This window comes from Dasypus novemcinctus, chromosome 1, assembly GCF_030445035.2.
Source record: "Dasypus novemcinctus isolate mDasNov1 chromosome 1, mDasNov1.1.hap2, whole genome shotgun sequence".
Classification (NCBI taxonomy): domain Eukaryota; kingdom Metazoa; phylum Chordata; class Mammalia; order Cingulata; family Dasypodidae; genus Dasypus; species Dasypus novemcinctus.
This window is the reverse complement of record NC_080673.1, coordinates 144,510,264-144,525,625: the sequence shown is the minus strand read 5'-3', so window position 1 is coordinate 144,525,625 and position 15,362 is coordinate 144,510,264.

Sequence of the window (15,362 nt, the reverse complement as noted above, 5' to 3'; positions counted from 1 at the left end):
TTACTTCCTCAGATTGCTCATTACTATTGTATAGAAACATTACTAATTTTTGTGTATTAATCTTGCATCCTGACATTTTGATGAACTTGTTTATTAGCTCTATTAGCTGTGTTGTAGATTTTGAGGAGACTTTCTAGATATAGGATCATATACCTAGATGCTGCAAATAGTGAATGTTTAACTCATTTTCCAATTTGGATACATTTTATTTCCTTTATCTCACTAATTTCTCTTGCTAGAACTTCTAGCACAATATTGAATAACAGTGGTGTCAGCGGGCAAATTTTCCAATTTCATCAGGAAAGACTTCAGTCTTTAACCATTGAATACAATGTTAACTGTAAGGTTTTCATATATGCCCTTTATCATTTTGAGAAAGTTCCCTTCTATTCCTATCTTTTGGAGTGTTTTGTTTTGTTTTCATCAAGGAAGGATTCTAGATTTTGTCAAATGCCCTATCTGTGTAATTTGAGATGATCATGTGACTTTTCTCCTTTGATTTATTAAGGTGGTACATTACATTGATTGATTTCTTGTGTTGAACCACCCTGCATATGTGGGATAAATCCAATTGATATAATTATTTTAATATGCTGCTGGATTTTATTTGCATTCCTTTATTGAGGTTATTTGCATCTATATTCATTACAGATGTATAATAGATATATTTTATATATATATATATAGAGAGAGAGAGAGAGAGATTTCTTTTCTTGTAGTGTCTTTATCTGGGTTTGGTATTAGGGTGATGTTGGCTTCATAGAAAACATTTGTAACATTCCCTCCTGTGAAAATTTTTGCAAAGTTTGAGCAGAATTGGTATTAAATCTCCTTTGAATTATTGGTAGAACTCATGTCTGAAGTCATCTGGTCCTGGACTTCTCATTTTTGGGTGGGTTGTAATGACTGTTCAAATCTCTTTACTTGTGATTAGTTTGGTAAGATCTTCTATTTAATCTACAATCAGTGTAGGTTTTTTATTTTTTTTCTAAGAATTTGTCTACCTTGTCTAGTTTTCCTAGCATTCTCTTATGATCTCTTTTATATATCTGTGAGGTCAGTATTAAATGTCTCCCTTCTCAATTCTGGTTTTAATTATTTTCATCTTCTCTCTTTTGTTTTTTTGCCAGCCTAGCTAAAAATGTGTCAATTTTATTGATCTTTTCAAAGAACCAAATTTTTGTTTTGTTGATTATGTTTTTTTGTTTTTCTCAATTTTATGTATTTTTGCTCTAATCTTCATTAATTCTTTCATTTGCGATTAGTTTACTGTTCTTTTTCTAGTTCCTTCAGGTGTGTAGTTAGATCTTTGATTTTACCTCTTTCTTCCTTTTTAATGAAGGCCTTTAGGGCTATAAATTTCCTTCCCAACAATGCATTTGCTGAATTGCATAAGTTTTGGTATTTGTCTCCAAATACTGTTTTCTCTTGCAATTTCTTTTTTAGTCCACTGATTGTTTAAGAGTGTGTTATTTAACATCCATAAATTTTTGCATTTTCTATTTCTCTGCCTGTTATTGATTTCCAGCTTCTTTATTCCATTATGATAGAAGAAAGTACTTTGAATAATTTTAATTTTTTAAAATTTATTGAGGTCTGATTTGTGACCCAACATGAGGTCTATACTGGAGCCTGATCCGTGAGGACTTGAGAAGAATATGTATCCTGCTGTTTTGGGGTGCATTGTTCTTACATGTCTGTTAGGACTAGCTCATTTATCAAATTATTCAGGGTCTCTATTTCCTTATTCATATTTTCTATATGTTCTATCTCTTGATGTAAGTGGTGTATTGAAATTTCCAACTATTACTGTAGAGACATTTATTTTTTCCCTTCAGTTTTGACAATGTTTACCTCATGTATTTTAGGACACACTGATTAGGTGTATAGATATTTATGATTGCTATTTCTTCCTGGTGGATTGCCTGTTTTATTAATATACAATGTCCTTCTCTGGCTCTAATAATAGGTTTGCTTTTTAAGTATATTTTGTCCAATAAAATATTGCTATTCTGGCTTTTTTTGTTGTTGTTACTGTATGCATGGAATATCTTTTTCCAGCCTTTCACTTTCAAGTTATTTGTAGTCTTGGTTCTAAGGTGCATTTCAATGGCTCATATTTTTTATCCATTCCACCAGTCTGTGTCTTTTGATTGGGTATTTTAATTTGTTTTAATATTCAATATTTTTACTGTAAAAGCATTAGTTACTTTATCCATTTTATCCTTTGGCTTTTATATGTCATATCTTATTTATATCACCGTTTTTATACTTTTAGCTGCTTTTGCTGATAATCTTCATTTCTAGTGTCTCTCTGAAGTCTTGCTTTCCTATCTTTTCCTTTCACCCACAGACTCCCTATATTATTTCTTGTATGGGAGTTCTCTTGCTAATGAACTCTTTCAGTTTCTGTTTGTCTGTGAATATCTTAAGCTATCCCTGGTTTTTGAATGACAGTTTTATCAATTTTAGAATTCTTGACTGGCAGTTTTTCTCTTTCAGTGTCTTAAATATTTCATACCACTGACTTCTCAGCTCCACCATTTCAGATGAAAAATCAGTACTGAATCTTACTGGGCTTCCCTTGTATGTGATGAATCTCCTTTCTCTTTATGCTTTCAGGATTCTCTCTTTAATTATGACTTTTGATATTCTGATTAGTAAATATCTTATGATAGGTCTATTCCTATATATTCTTTTTGTAGTATGTTATACTTCTTGGACATGGGCATCTATGTCTTTCAAGAGAGTTGGGAAATCTTTGACCATTATTTCCTCAAACATTCTTTCTATCCTTCTGGGACACCCATAACACATGTTTTTGCATGCCTTTTGTTATTCCATTCCCTGAGGCCCTGCTCAATTTTTTCTTTTCTCTTCTCTATCTGTTCTTCTGTCTGTTCAATTTCAGAAGCCCTGTCTTCTAGTTCACTGATCATTTCTCCCACTTTTTCAATTCTGCTTTTCTATGCCTCCAGTGTATTTTTAATTTCATTTACAGTACCTCTCATTCCCATAAGATCTTTTATTTTCCTTTGTAGGCTTTAAGATTCTTCTTTGTGTTCACCCAATGACTTCTTAATATCCTTAATCTCTTTAGTCTTCTCACTGAATTTATTAATGTGGTTTGTTAAAACATACCTATACTTAGTTTTCTCAACACCTCTCTCTCACCTCAATAATCAATTTTTTCCTTACTGGGCAAGATCTTGTTTCTTAGTACAGATTGTAGTTTTTTGCTAATATCTCAGCATCTGATTTTCTTGATTTATTTATTCTAGGCTCAAGCTTTCTCTTTAACATAAGCCTTTCTTATTATTTGGCTTCTTGCCCAAGTTCCTTTTGACACTTGGTTCAACTTATTTTAGACATTTACAATAGCTTGTGGTTAACTAATCAGATTGTTTTTAGTCCCTATTCATGGATTCTTGTCTTGTATATATGGTACACTTTTTGTGATTGCCCTGTTGTACACTAGTTTCATCCCCATGAGAAAACTTCCTTTTCCCTGTTCCTCCTTCAGCAAAGTTAAACTGTTCTCATTCTTTCTGATTTACTTATATATATATATTTAAACACTGATTACCTTTTCTCTAGCTGTTAACCTCTGAGGGGGTAATTTTGGAAGTAGGGTCCCCCTGGAGACACACTTCCCAGATCCATTTTCCCTGCCAAAACTGGCCCAGGGACCACAAAGGGGTTGTTGATTATTTCCAATGTGCCCAGAGGAAGAAACCAAAAACGCACTGCTTTAGTTTGCTTAAAGCTGCTGGGAGCAATATACCAGAAATGGGTTCCCTTTTATAATGGGAAATTATTAGGTTAAAATTTTAAGTTCTGAGGCTATTAAAATATCCAATTCTAGGCTTCATCAGAGATTCTTTCTCACCAAAGTTTGACTGTTTCTAATCCTGGACTCCTGCAATGTGGCAAAACACAAATGGACATTCTGCTGTTATGGGTGGGTCTCTGCCTTCTCCTCCAGTCTTAATTTCTTCCCAAGCACAGTTGTAAATGATCAGGCAAATGGCTTATCTCTCCCCTATCCTCTGGACCTCATCTCTTTCAGTCTTTTGTGGGCTTCTTTCTGTGTCTCTCTGTTCTTTCTGTGCCTCTCTGTCCCAAGAGGCCTCAGGGACCTCTTTCTCAACCTCTCAGGGTTTCTTTGTCTCTCATCTTTTTCTTTGTCTCTTCATTTTTCTCCCCTTTATCAAGGACTCCATCAAGAGGACCAAGACCTACCCTGGATCATGCTTCACTGAAGTAATCCCACCAAAGACCCCCAACTGAACTTAATCTAATCAAGGGGCTCCACACCTACAGCAGTAGATTAGCTTCAAAGATGTGGTATTTTCTGGGATCCATAAAAAGCTTCAAACTCTCATTTCAAACTCTCATTTCAGCCTTGAAATTTCTCTTTGATGACTCTCTTAATCTGCAGTTTCTGACATGCCCAGCAGGTGGCACTCTTCAGCCAACTCTTCCTCAGAGCCCTAAGGTGGTGATATACCTTTAATTCTCAACCATTTCAGCTCCAGTTGGGGGCACTGTTGAGACTCTGACTGCTAGGCACGCTGGAATGAAACTGTTGCACGGATCCCAGTCTCTTTGATCTGCATTCTTTAATCAACTGTCACAACCTTTACTGAGCCTTGCCTCCCCTTTTCTTGGAAAAGCTGCCTTCAATAAGCTGTTTCTCACCAGTCCAAGAAGGCATTATGTCTCTTAACTCTGCCCCAGGCCCTCCTCTGCTGGAGGCAGTGTTGATTCAGAGGCTGCTGTTTGGGTAGATTTAAACTGGGTAGATTTAAATTGTCCATGTTTCCCCCCAAAACAGATCAAACACCACCTTCCTTCCTCTCCTGCTTAGTGCAATGTCAGTGGCTACAGATGTCTTTCTGTGTTGTGTGGATTTAAACTGTCCATATTTCTCCAAGAAAATGCTGAAATTTCAGATCTCTCCCTCTCCTGCCATGGGTCCTTTGGAGGAGTCCTTTGAGTTGGGCAGACCAAAACTGACCTTGTAACCCTAGAAATTGATTAAACTCCACCCACCTTTCTCTCCTGTCAGGGGCAGGATCAGAGCAATGGCTGGAGATACCCTTCTGTGGTGAGTGGGTTAAATCTGTCCATATTTACTCAAGTAACTTAGCAACTGCTAACACTTTAGCCCTTTCCTTACCCCATCAAGGTAGGGTTGGAGTCAAAGTTACTATGATTTTTAATGGGTCCTACTTCCATTCCTGTTGAGGTTATAGTTAAAATGGAGGCTGCAAACTTCTGACTGACAGGTTTAAAATATAGCTATGCTCAGAATTGTACTCTAGCTGGCTGAATTTGCTAATCAGTAGCTATAGTCTGTATCCAACTGTGTCCCACTCCCCTGCCTTTGGGAGATAGAGCTTCCAATTCCAGCCAGTGAGTGGTTCCTGATGTGGTCTACCATGCCAGTGGGGGATTGGTATCGGCCTCCACAGTGCAGAGGAATCTACTCAAAAATCTTCACTACATGTTATCAGTCTCTTCCTTCTGTTCTTCTGGTCTTCAGAGCCCCCAAACAGGTGAGTTAGACATTTCCTGCATGAATTCTAGCAGCCTTGGAGGGCAAGCTGAATCTTGGCACTCCTTACTCTGATACCATCTCGGATCTTATATTAGTAAGTCAAAGGGATGCTGATGTAAAGTACAAAAAATCTGTTAGCTTTTATAAAGGGTATTTATTTGGGGTAGAGCTTACAGTTATAAGGCCCTAAAGAGTCCAAGCGAAGGTACCATAAGAGGTACATTCTCACTAAATGTTTGTTGCCACATATTGAAGCAAGATGGCTTTCAATATATACTAGTGTTTAATCTTCCTCTTTCATCTCAAGGCTCCATGGGTCCAGCTTCTTCAGATCTCAGCTATAGATTGGAGGGCTTATTTCTTTCTGGGCTCAGCTACTCTCTTCTCTTCTGTAACCAGTTGTAACCTATCAGGTGAATGTCTCATCATTCTTTCTGGGGCCACAAGATCAAGCTGACAAGTTCTCTCCTCTTCCATGTCTATGGAGCTCTCTCTATTCCTGTCTCTTCTTCTCCCATGCTCTTCTTAACTGAGTGTCTGTATATATAGTCCATCAAGGCAACAAGGACTCAATCCTGAGTCGCCCTAATGACATGGTTGAATCAAAGCCCTAATCTTGGTTTAATCAAGTAAACATAAAACCTTTGAATTTAAAAGGTTATCATGCCCAGAGGAACAGGCCAGTTTACAAACAAGCTATATTTCTTTTTGGAATTCATAAATAATATCAAACTGTTACAGATCTTTTCTAGTTTAATTTTGCAGTGCATTTTTAAAACTTAATATTTCAATTTATCAGATATGTTTCAAGCAAACTTGCATTCTTCTAAAAATCCAACCTGGTTAAGAAGGATTATGCTATGTATGGATATATAGCTAGATTTTGTTGGCAAACAAATTGCTTTGGAGTTTTGCATCTATGTTCATGAGTGAATTTGTAATCAGTTTTACCCTTTTCCCATATTCCTTGTTCATTTTTTTATCAAAGGTATGATAGCCTTATATAATAGGTTGGGGAATAATTATTTTTCTACATAGTCTTTGCCTGTTTAACTTTGTTTCTTCTTTAAATGTTTGGTAGAACTTACTGATCATCATGTTATGAGTACATGGAATTTTCTTTGTGGAAAGATTTTAATTATAGGGTCAATTATTTAATAATTGTGGGACCCTGGGTTTTCTAGTTTTTCTTCTACTAGCCTTGAAAAATTGAGTTTTCCTAGAATTTCAGTTTTATTGCCAAAAGTTTCTTGTAATGAATGCTCTTAACTTTTTAATTTTTATAGGCTCTATAGTAATGCTACCTTTGATTTATTCCTGAGACTTACTATTTTTTTTCTTCTCTCTCTCTCTTTCTCTCTCTCTCTCATAATAATTGTGCAAGACTTTTATCATTTTTTTCACAGAGACAATTTTACACTTTCTAATGTATGCTTACTTTTCATGTCACTAATTTTCACTTCATTTGGTCAAACTTGCTCATTGTTTAATTCTTCTAAGTCATGACTTTTTTTCTGTGACTATTTTGTTAATATCTCTCAATATAACTATAGATTTATCTATTTCTTTTTGTAGATATGCTAATTCTTACTTTTTATAATTTGAACCATGATTCGGTACAAATCTATTCATTAACATCCTTCAGAAATATTTCTGGTGTTTCAAACATTTTATATCTCTGATAAAAGAGCCTTGTGGCAGTTTGAAGCTTTTGTGGACCCCAGAAAATCATGTCCTTTGAGAAAATCCATTTCTGTTCTTGTAAACTTATTGTAGGTGGTATCTTTTGATGAAATTATTTCAGTTGAGGATCTTTGATTGGATTTTGTGGCCCAGGTGGGTCTTAATTCTCTTACTGTAATCTTTTATAAGAGGAGGAATGAAAAAACACAGAAACAGAAAAAAACTGCAGAGACAGGGAAGAACCGAGAGGTTGAGACAGAAGGCCTTCAGAACCCAAAGCTGAAATCAATGGAACACGAAGCTGAGAGGAAGCCACTTTAGCCACAAGCAGAAAGCTGTGAGGAAAGGGTAGAAATAAGCAGATGTCTCCATATGCCTGATCTCCTGATAATGTCCTGATTTAGACATTTTCATGGCTTCAGAATTGTAAGCCTTTAAACTAATAAATCACCATTATAAAAGCCAAACCATATCACAAACTTTTGCATGGGAAATTTAGATCTTCTCGGATAGGCTGTAACTTCTAAAGTATCCAATCTATGGAGAAACAGAGGAAGAGCTTGCATGCTAGGCTTAGGGGTATAAATTGTGTCATTTTTCTTTGTTCGGTGTGCCAGCTATGTTTTTTGGTTGTGTGCCCCTTCTTGCAAGATCGAGAATAAATTCTTTTCTTCTCCAAAAAAAATAAAAAAAAAAAAAAAATAAAATAAAACAGAAACACCTGCAGACTGGTTTCTATGCCCTTAGGAGTAAAGGGTGAGGGGCAGTGAAGAAAAAAACTGCTAGTTGACTCTCAATATCCCTATTTCCATTCTTTGCAATATAATTTTTTTGGTAGGCACATGGCTGGTTAGCAAAACACTACATTCCCCTTCCTTGGCAACCAAGTGAGGCCACATGATAAGTCCTGGCCAAAGGGTTGTGAGTAGAAATAAAAGGTGCAACTTCCTATTTGTGCTCTTAGGATGGAGTGTGCCTGTCCCTTGCCCTTTACCTCTTCCCTCTGGCTTGAATAAAGACGTGGTAGTGAGCCATCTGGAATTATTTCAGAGAAGGGATGGCAGAACCAGATAGAAGGATCTTGGGTTTCTGACACAGAACCACCATTTTAGCTTTGGACTGTAATTTAAGAGAGAAATAATCTGAAACCTTATTTAATTCACCAATATTTTGGGTCTTGATTACACAGTTGAACCTATATCCTAAATAAATTTTTTTCTGCAAATGTATTACTGTTGTAAAGTTGTTAATTGTTCAGCAATTACAGGAAATTTTTTTAAATAAAAAAATATTTACATTTCAAATGAAATTTATTCTTAGTTGATCCCTATAACCCAAGTGCTTACATCCTCATGATTATTATTAATCATTCCATTTTGTCTATTCAACATGTGCATCCTGTATACTTACTAAGCAATTATTTGCACTTGCATTTTCTGTATCAGGTTTACTTTGATGTGTAGCTTCTTAAAAAATCTAACTGAATTTGTCCAAGCAAAAGCCTTATGTTTTTTGGAATACCAATTTTGCCATAGTTTACAGATCTGCCTCCAAAGCTGAATTTAGTTGTTGGCAGCTCCTCAAAAAGTTCAAATCTTTGGCTGAATTCATTTAATAACTCTTCCTTTGTCCAATTGCATGAGGTTATAGTTTAAATAATATATGTTAAAATAATGTTTGACTTAGCAATATGATTGAAAGAAATTTTGAGAAAAAGCAAAAAATCACCTATAATCTCACTCTTCTAATACAACCATCTTAAAATTTGTGTATTATCTTCTGAACCTCATTCACATGCAAATATTTTTTATGGGTTGACATAGCATCTGGTATTCTGCTTTTTATGCCTTAACCTTTATGCTGCATATTCTATGTTTTAACTTTCATAGTTACTTTTTAGTGGTTTTATACCTTATAAAGTGTTTCTGTAAAATAATTTACAAATCCATTGGAGGGGCACATTTTAAGAAATTATTTTTATTAGTGATCTGGTTGTTGATTTTCTGATGAATCTGGTTGGGTCTACCAGTGCCTCTTAAATGCTTAGCTTGAGCCTGGAATATATACTTGGTAAGAGATGAGTATAATAGACACTCATTAAATGTTTGGTGTCATTACTGTTATTGTTATTAGGATTGGACACCATTGTCTCTCCCTAGATGGGAAAGTTGAGAACAAGGTCTGGTTTTGAAATAGCAACTGGGGCAAGTTGTAGGACAATGTTGTACACAACTTTAATTGAGCTGTAGCCAATGAATGCTGATGTGCTACTTTGAAGACATCCAGTTGTAAGATTTGTGAGATGGGCCTATTCTTCAGATCTTCTGGGCTGGAATGCCAGATCAGCCTCCGTCAGTTCCTCCCCTTAACCCATATCACTTCTCCCTTTACTTTCCTTGCTTTGTCTTAAACATTTGATGTTTTCTTTGCTTAATGCTTTTGATGTCTTAATAAAGTCGGCTTTTAAAATTTTCAAAAAAAAAAAAAAAAGCCAAACCATTTCTAGTATATTGCTTAAAGCAAATTTTTAGCAAACTGAAACAATCCTCAAAATTTATTGCCATGTTTCTGAACGCCAAATGTGTTTTCTCTACCACTTTAATATGGTTATATGCATTTCTTTATTAGTTGCATGGTTTATCTTCTTCCATATTTTTTCAAATTTTCTTTATCATTATGTTTTGGAAGTATAATTCATGAACATTATTTTTTGTATACCATAGGACAATATTGTTTTTTAATGGAGTATTTATTCCATGCAATGTAATTAATAATATATTAGGTTAAGTCTTTCATCTTTTTTTTTTAAGCTTTATTTATTTATTTATTTTTCTCCCCTCCTCCTTCCCCCACCCCGGTTGTCTGTTCTCTGTGTCCATTTCCTGTGTCTTCTTTGTCTGCTTCTGTTGTTGTCAGCGGCACGGGAATCTGCGTTTCCTTTTATTGTGTCATGTTGTGTCAGTTCTCCATGTCTGTGGCACCATTCCTGGGCAGGCTGCACTTTTTTGCGCTGGGCAGCTCTCCCTGTGGGGCTCACTCCTTGCACGTGGGGCTCCCCTATGCGGGGGACACCCCTGCGTGGCAGGGCACTCCCTGCGAGCATCAGCACTGCACTTGGGCCAGCTTCCACATGGGTCAAGGAGGCCTGGGGTTTGAACTGCGGACCTCCCATGTGGTAGACAGATGCCCTAAACACTGGGCCAAGTCTGTCGCCAAGTCTTTCATCTTAATACTTACTTTTTATCTTTCTAAGTTCCATAACCTCTTAATTTTTGCTTTGTTTTGAACTGAATATTAGTATTCCATTTTTTCTTCTGTTAATTTGGAAATTATAAACTCTATTGATAATTGCTTTAGTAAATAAAACTTACTCCTCAATGTATCAAATTTAATATTAAATGTGTTCAACTACTCTCTGCATAACTCAGGGAATTTAGAACTATGCAACTGCAATTAAACCTCCCTGATTTAAGTGACATTTTGTGTATTTTAATCATATAAGTGTGTGAGCTAACAAAACATTAAAAGTATTATTATTGTACCAGTTGTCAGGAAAATAATGGCTCAAGATACAAATCTGGCTTTCTTCCTTTTTTATAAATAAAGTTTTACTGGAACACAGCCCTGTCCATTTACCTACATATTGTCTGTGGCTACTTTTATGCTACAGTGACAGAGTTGAGTAGTTGCAACAGAAACAATATAGCCTATAAAGCTTAAAATATTTACTATCTTGTCCTTAAAAAAAAGATTTCTGACCCCTATTTTATACCTTATATTCATTCGTATTTAATCATCTTTCTTTCACCTTTCTTCCATATTTTGTTCCTTACAGGATTATTTTCCTTCTAGCTTAAAAACATCATTTTATAGTTTTACATGTAGGAGTGCTATTGGCATACGAAGTTTATTTTATGAAAATTAATTTCCAAATTTTCTTTCAACTTTGTCAAAAATATAATTGTAAGTTGCACATTATTTTCTTTAAGTGCATTTATCATTCAACTGTTTTCTGGCTTCCATTTTTTTCTATTGGGAAGTCAACTGTCTGCCTCACTGTTGTTCTTTTGAAAGCAAATTGTTATTTCCACTCTCATCCCATGCACAGATGTTTTAAGATAGTCTTTTTGTACTTTTTTATGCAGTTATGATTTAATAGTTCTGGGTATAGACTTCTTGTTGCTTATCAAGCTGGGAAATTTTTCTTTCCTTGGAAACTGGCACTCAACCACAGCCATATCTACTTCCCAGTTTAAAATTAATTAATAATTTAATTTCTAATGTACATATTTCAACAAGTTTTGAAATGTCTCTGCCTTCTTGATATTACTAGTCCTCATTGATAAAAACAAGTTTTGATATAAATGGCTATTTTTTATTATGTAGTGAATATGGAGCTTGAAATTCATTTTAGAAATAATTTCAGGTATAGGATGATATTATCTTCCTCCAAAAATTGTTGCAGTTTGTTATAGTCTGGAAAACTAGTAACAGATCATCTAAATCCAATTTCAGGGCTTGAGATTTTCTGGGCTACTCAAATCACCCAGAGTGTACTCTGAACAAGAGCTGATTTATTTCTGGATCATTCTTATTCTCAGTGTGCCAAACCTTTGGAAGATTTACTTATTAGCTAAGGTTTCAGTTTCCTGGCTGCCAAAGCAAATAACATTGGTGGATTGGTTTAAACAATGGGAACTTATTGAATCAAGGTTTTGAGGCTAGGGAAAGACCAAAATTAAAGTGTCATCAAGGCAATGCTTTCTTCCAGAGACTGTTGCATTTTGGGGTAGACCGATGTCAATATTTGACTTTTCTGTCACATGACCATGCCCATTGGTGGCCTCTCCTGATTTCTCAGTTCCATTGTCTTCCAGCTTATGGCTGTTGCTGCTGGCTTTCTGTGACCTTCCTTATAAAGCATTCAATAATATAGCATTAAGACCCATCCTGATTCATCTAGTCTACACCTTAACTGAAGTAATCTCATCATATGGTCCTACTTATAATGGTTTACACCAGCAAGAATGGATTAAATTTAAAAACATGTTTTTCTGTGGTGCATAGCTCCAAACCACTCAAATAGAGATTGTGGTAGCTTCACCATTGTCTTAAGATGGATTCCAACTTTTGTCCCCTGAGCTCTACAAGTATGTCAAACATTTTTTCTAGCCTCTCTTGCATCTCTTTTGGATTATTGAATGACACCAATATAGAAGTGATCTAATTTTCATGTCTCACATTTCTGAGTTTTCAAATTCTTTGGACTATTGGTCCATTATTCTTTACAATCTTGTAATTTCTTTGAAGTCTTAGAGGTATGTATTATTTTCTATTTTTTTAGTTGGTTTCATTGGGAGCCGTTGTCTAATATACTTAGTTGACCATTACCAGAAGTGAGTCTAACTACTATATATATTCATATATTTCTGCTAACAATAACAAAAGCTTTGTTGAATGACAAGATTATATATGTGTGTGTTCTTCAATCTAACAAATAATTGCAGTGTCTATAGTATGCTAGGCATTCTGCTAATCACTTTAGGATACAGGAAAATAAGAGATTCAGTCATTAAGGAGTTGTTGCCTAATGACAGGACCTACTATATGTATTATACTAAAGTCTGATGGTATACAAGTAGTATATAATGTTATTAAGTTCAGAAACTTTTCAACTGAAGATTGTCATTCAAAATGTTCCTAGGATTGTATTATGATCGCTAAGTTAGTATTTTTAAAGGTCTGTTATCTCTTACTGCCAAAATAAAATTGTAGCAAATTTTGAGCAACAATCAGCATAAAAGGAGGTAGCATAGATTAGTGGTTGAGTACAAGACTCAAGAAACCAAGCAACTTATTTTTATGTTCTGTCTTAGCCATTCATGTGTAGTGTGTCATTGGGAATGTTACTTAAATTGAAGATACCTAAATGTTCTTGTGGTTGTTTGAAGTTGTATGAACCTCCAAAATACTGTTTTTAAATTTAATCCACTTCTGTGGGTGTGAACCCATTATAAGTAGGAACTTTTGATGTGGTTACTTCAGTTAAAGTGTGTGTGTCCCAGCACAATTAGGATGGCTACTTTATAAGCAGAATGAAATATAGTACTTTAAGAGAGCCACAGGAAGCAAGATCCTGAAGTGTAACCTGGAAGAGATGAATAAGCCAGAAGACATTACCATGTTCCTTGACCTGTGATAAGCTAAGGATCCCCAGGATCACTGGCAGTGAGCCCCAAAACACCACTGTCTTTGAGGAGAAAGCATTGCCCTGATGATACCTTGATTTTGACAGTTTTCCAGCCTCAAAACCATAAGTGAATAAATTTCCATTGTCTAAGCCAAACCATTGCATTAATATTTTCTTGAGCAGCCTCAGAAGTTTAAAAAGATATGGTACCAGAAAAGTGGGGTGCTGCTATTGGAAATACCAAAAATATGAAAATGGTTTTGGAACTGGTAAATCAGTAGAGGTTGGAAGAATTGTGAGGTGCCTGGTAGAAAAAAGTTAAATTGCAGTGGAGACCTTTGGCAGAAATATGGTTACTAAACGTACTTCTGATGAGGCCTTAAATGAATTAAAAACTGAAGAAAAGGTTGTCCTTGCTTTAAAGTGACAGAGAGCATGACAAATTTGGGTTCTGCTTCAGATGGTAGGTAGAACATGAAAGCAATGAACTTGAATATGTAGCCAAAGGAATTTCCAAACTATAGGTGCAAAGTGCAGCCTGGTTTCCCCTTGCAGCTTATAGTAAAACATGAGAGGAAAGGAATAGGCTGAGAAGTGAATTCCCGGGCATAAAGAAAGAAGAAATTGTTGGTTTGGAAATTTCTGAGCTTCTAGAAAGTGAGTAACCAGAGAATAGTGCTCCATGTGAGGGTTTAACTGAATATGGAACTAGTCAGCAATTTCTGTCCAAATCAGTACTGGATATTCACTTATCCAAGAAGTATCTGTGGATGGCGGTGGACTTGGCCCAGTGGTTAGGGCATCTGTCTACCACATGGGAGGTCTGCGGTTCAAACCCTGGGCCTCCTTGACCAGTTTGGAGCTGGCCCATGTGCAGTGCTGATGTGCGCAAGGAGTGCTGTGCCACACAGGGGTGTCCCCTGCCTAGGGGAGTCCCACGCACAAGGAGTGCGCCCTGTAAGGATTGCCGCCCAGCGCGAAAGAAAGTGCAGCCTGCCCAGGAATGGTGCCGCACACACGGAGAGCTGACACAAGATGATGCAACAAAAAGAAACACAGATTCCTGTTCCGCTGACAACAACAGAAGCGGACAAAGAAGACACAGCAAATGGACACAGAGAACAGACAACCAGGGTGGGGGAGGGGGAAGGGGAGAGAAATAAAAAAATAAATCTAAAAAAAAAAAAAAGGAAGTATCTGTGGAAAGTCCTAGAGTCTGGTAGTTTGGCTCCTGAGTATTACATGCAAAACTGACAAATATTTTCCTTAATCTTTATGAATTGAACATTTATGAATTCTAGCCTGGATTAAAAGGGACAGAGAAAGGACAAATTTAAGGAAATATCACTTCAAGGGAAGAGCATGGAACTGAGTTCTAGGCCAAAAACACCTTTTCAGGCCAAGAGAGTGGGTCCATCCATGTGTGTGGAGTGAGTGTCTGCCTCAGGCACTTGGAGAGGATGGGCTTTCTGTTCCATTGTTCAGGAAAAGTGTTGCCACAACAATGCCCAGAGAGTATGGAGCCTGGGCCCTGAGGATTGCAGAGAGGCTGTCCCACTACCACAGTGCTCTGAGAGGGTAACCCTATTTCCCAGTTTTAAAGAAGAGCATGGCCACTCGGCAAGCATTTGGAAAAGGTGGAGCTGCTATTGCTTTGGGACCAGAGGACAAAACATCATTCCATCCTTTACTCTTAGACTCTGAAATCTAATGGAGTATGCCCTGAAGGGTTTCAGTATTGCTTGGCGCCCATGGCCCCTGCTTTCTTTCCAATTTCAACCCATGGATTGAAAATGTTTATCCTATGTCTGTCCCTCCATTGTACATCAGAAGCATATAACTTGTTCTCTTGGTTTCCCATGTCCACAAAAGAGGAGACTTGTGACCCAGGACAGATCACACCCATAACCAATTTTGATGAGACTT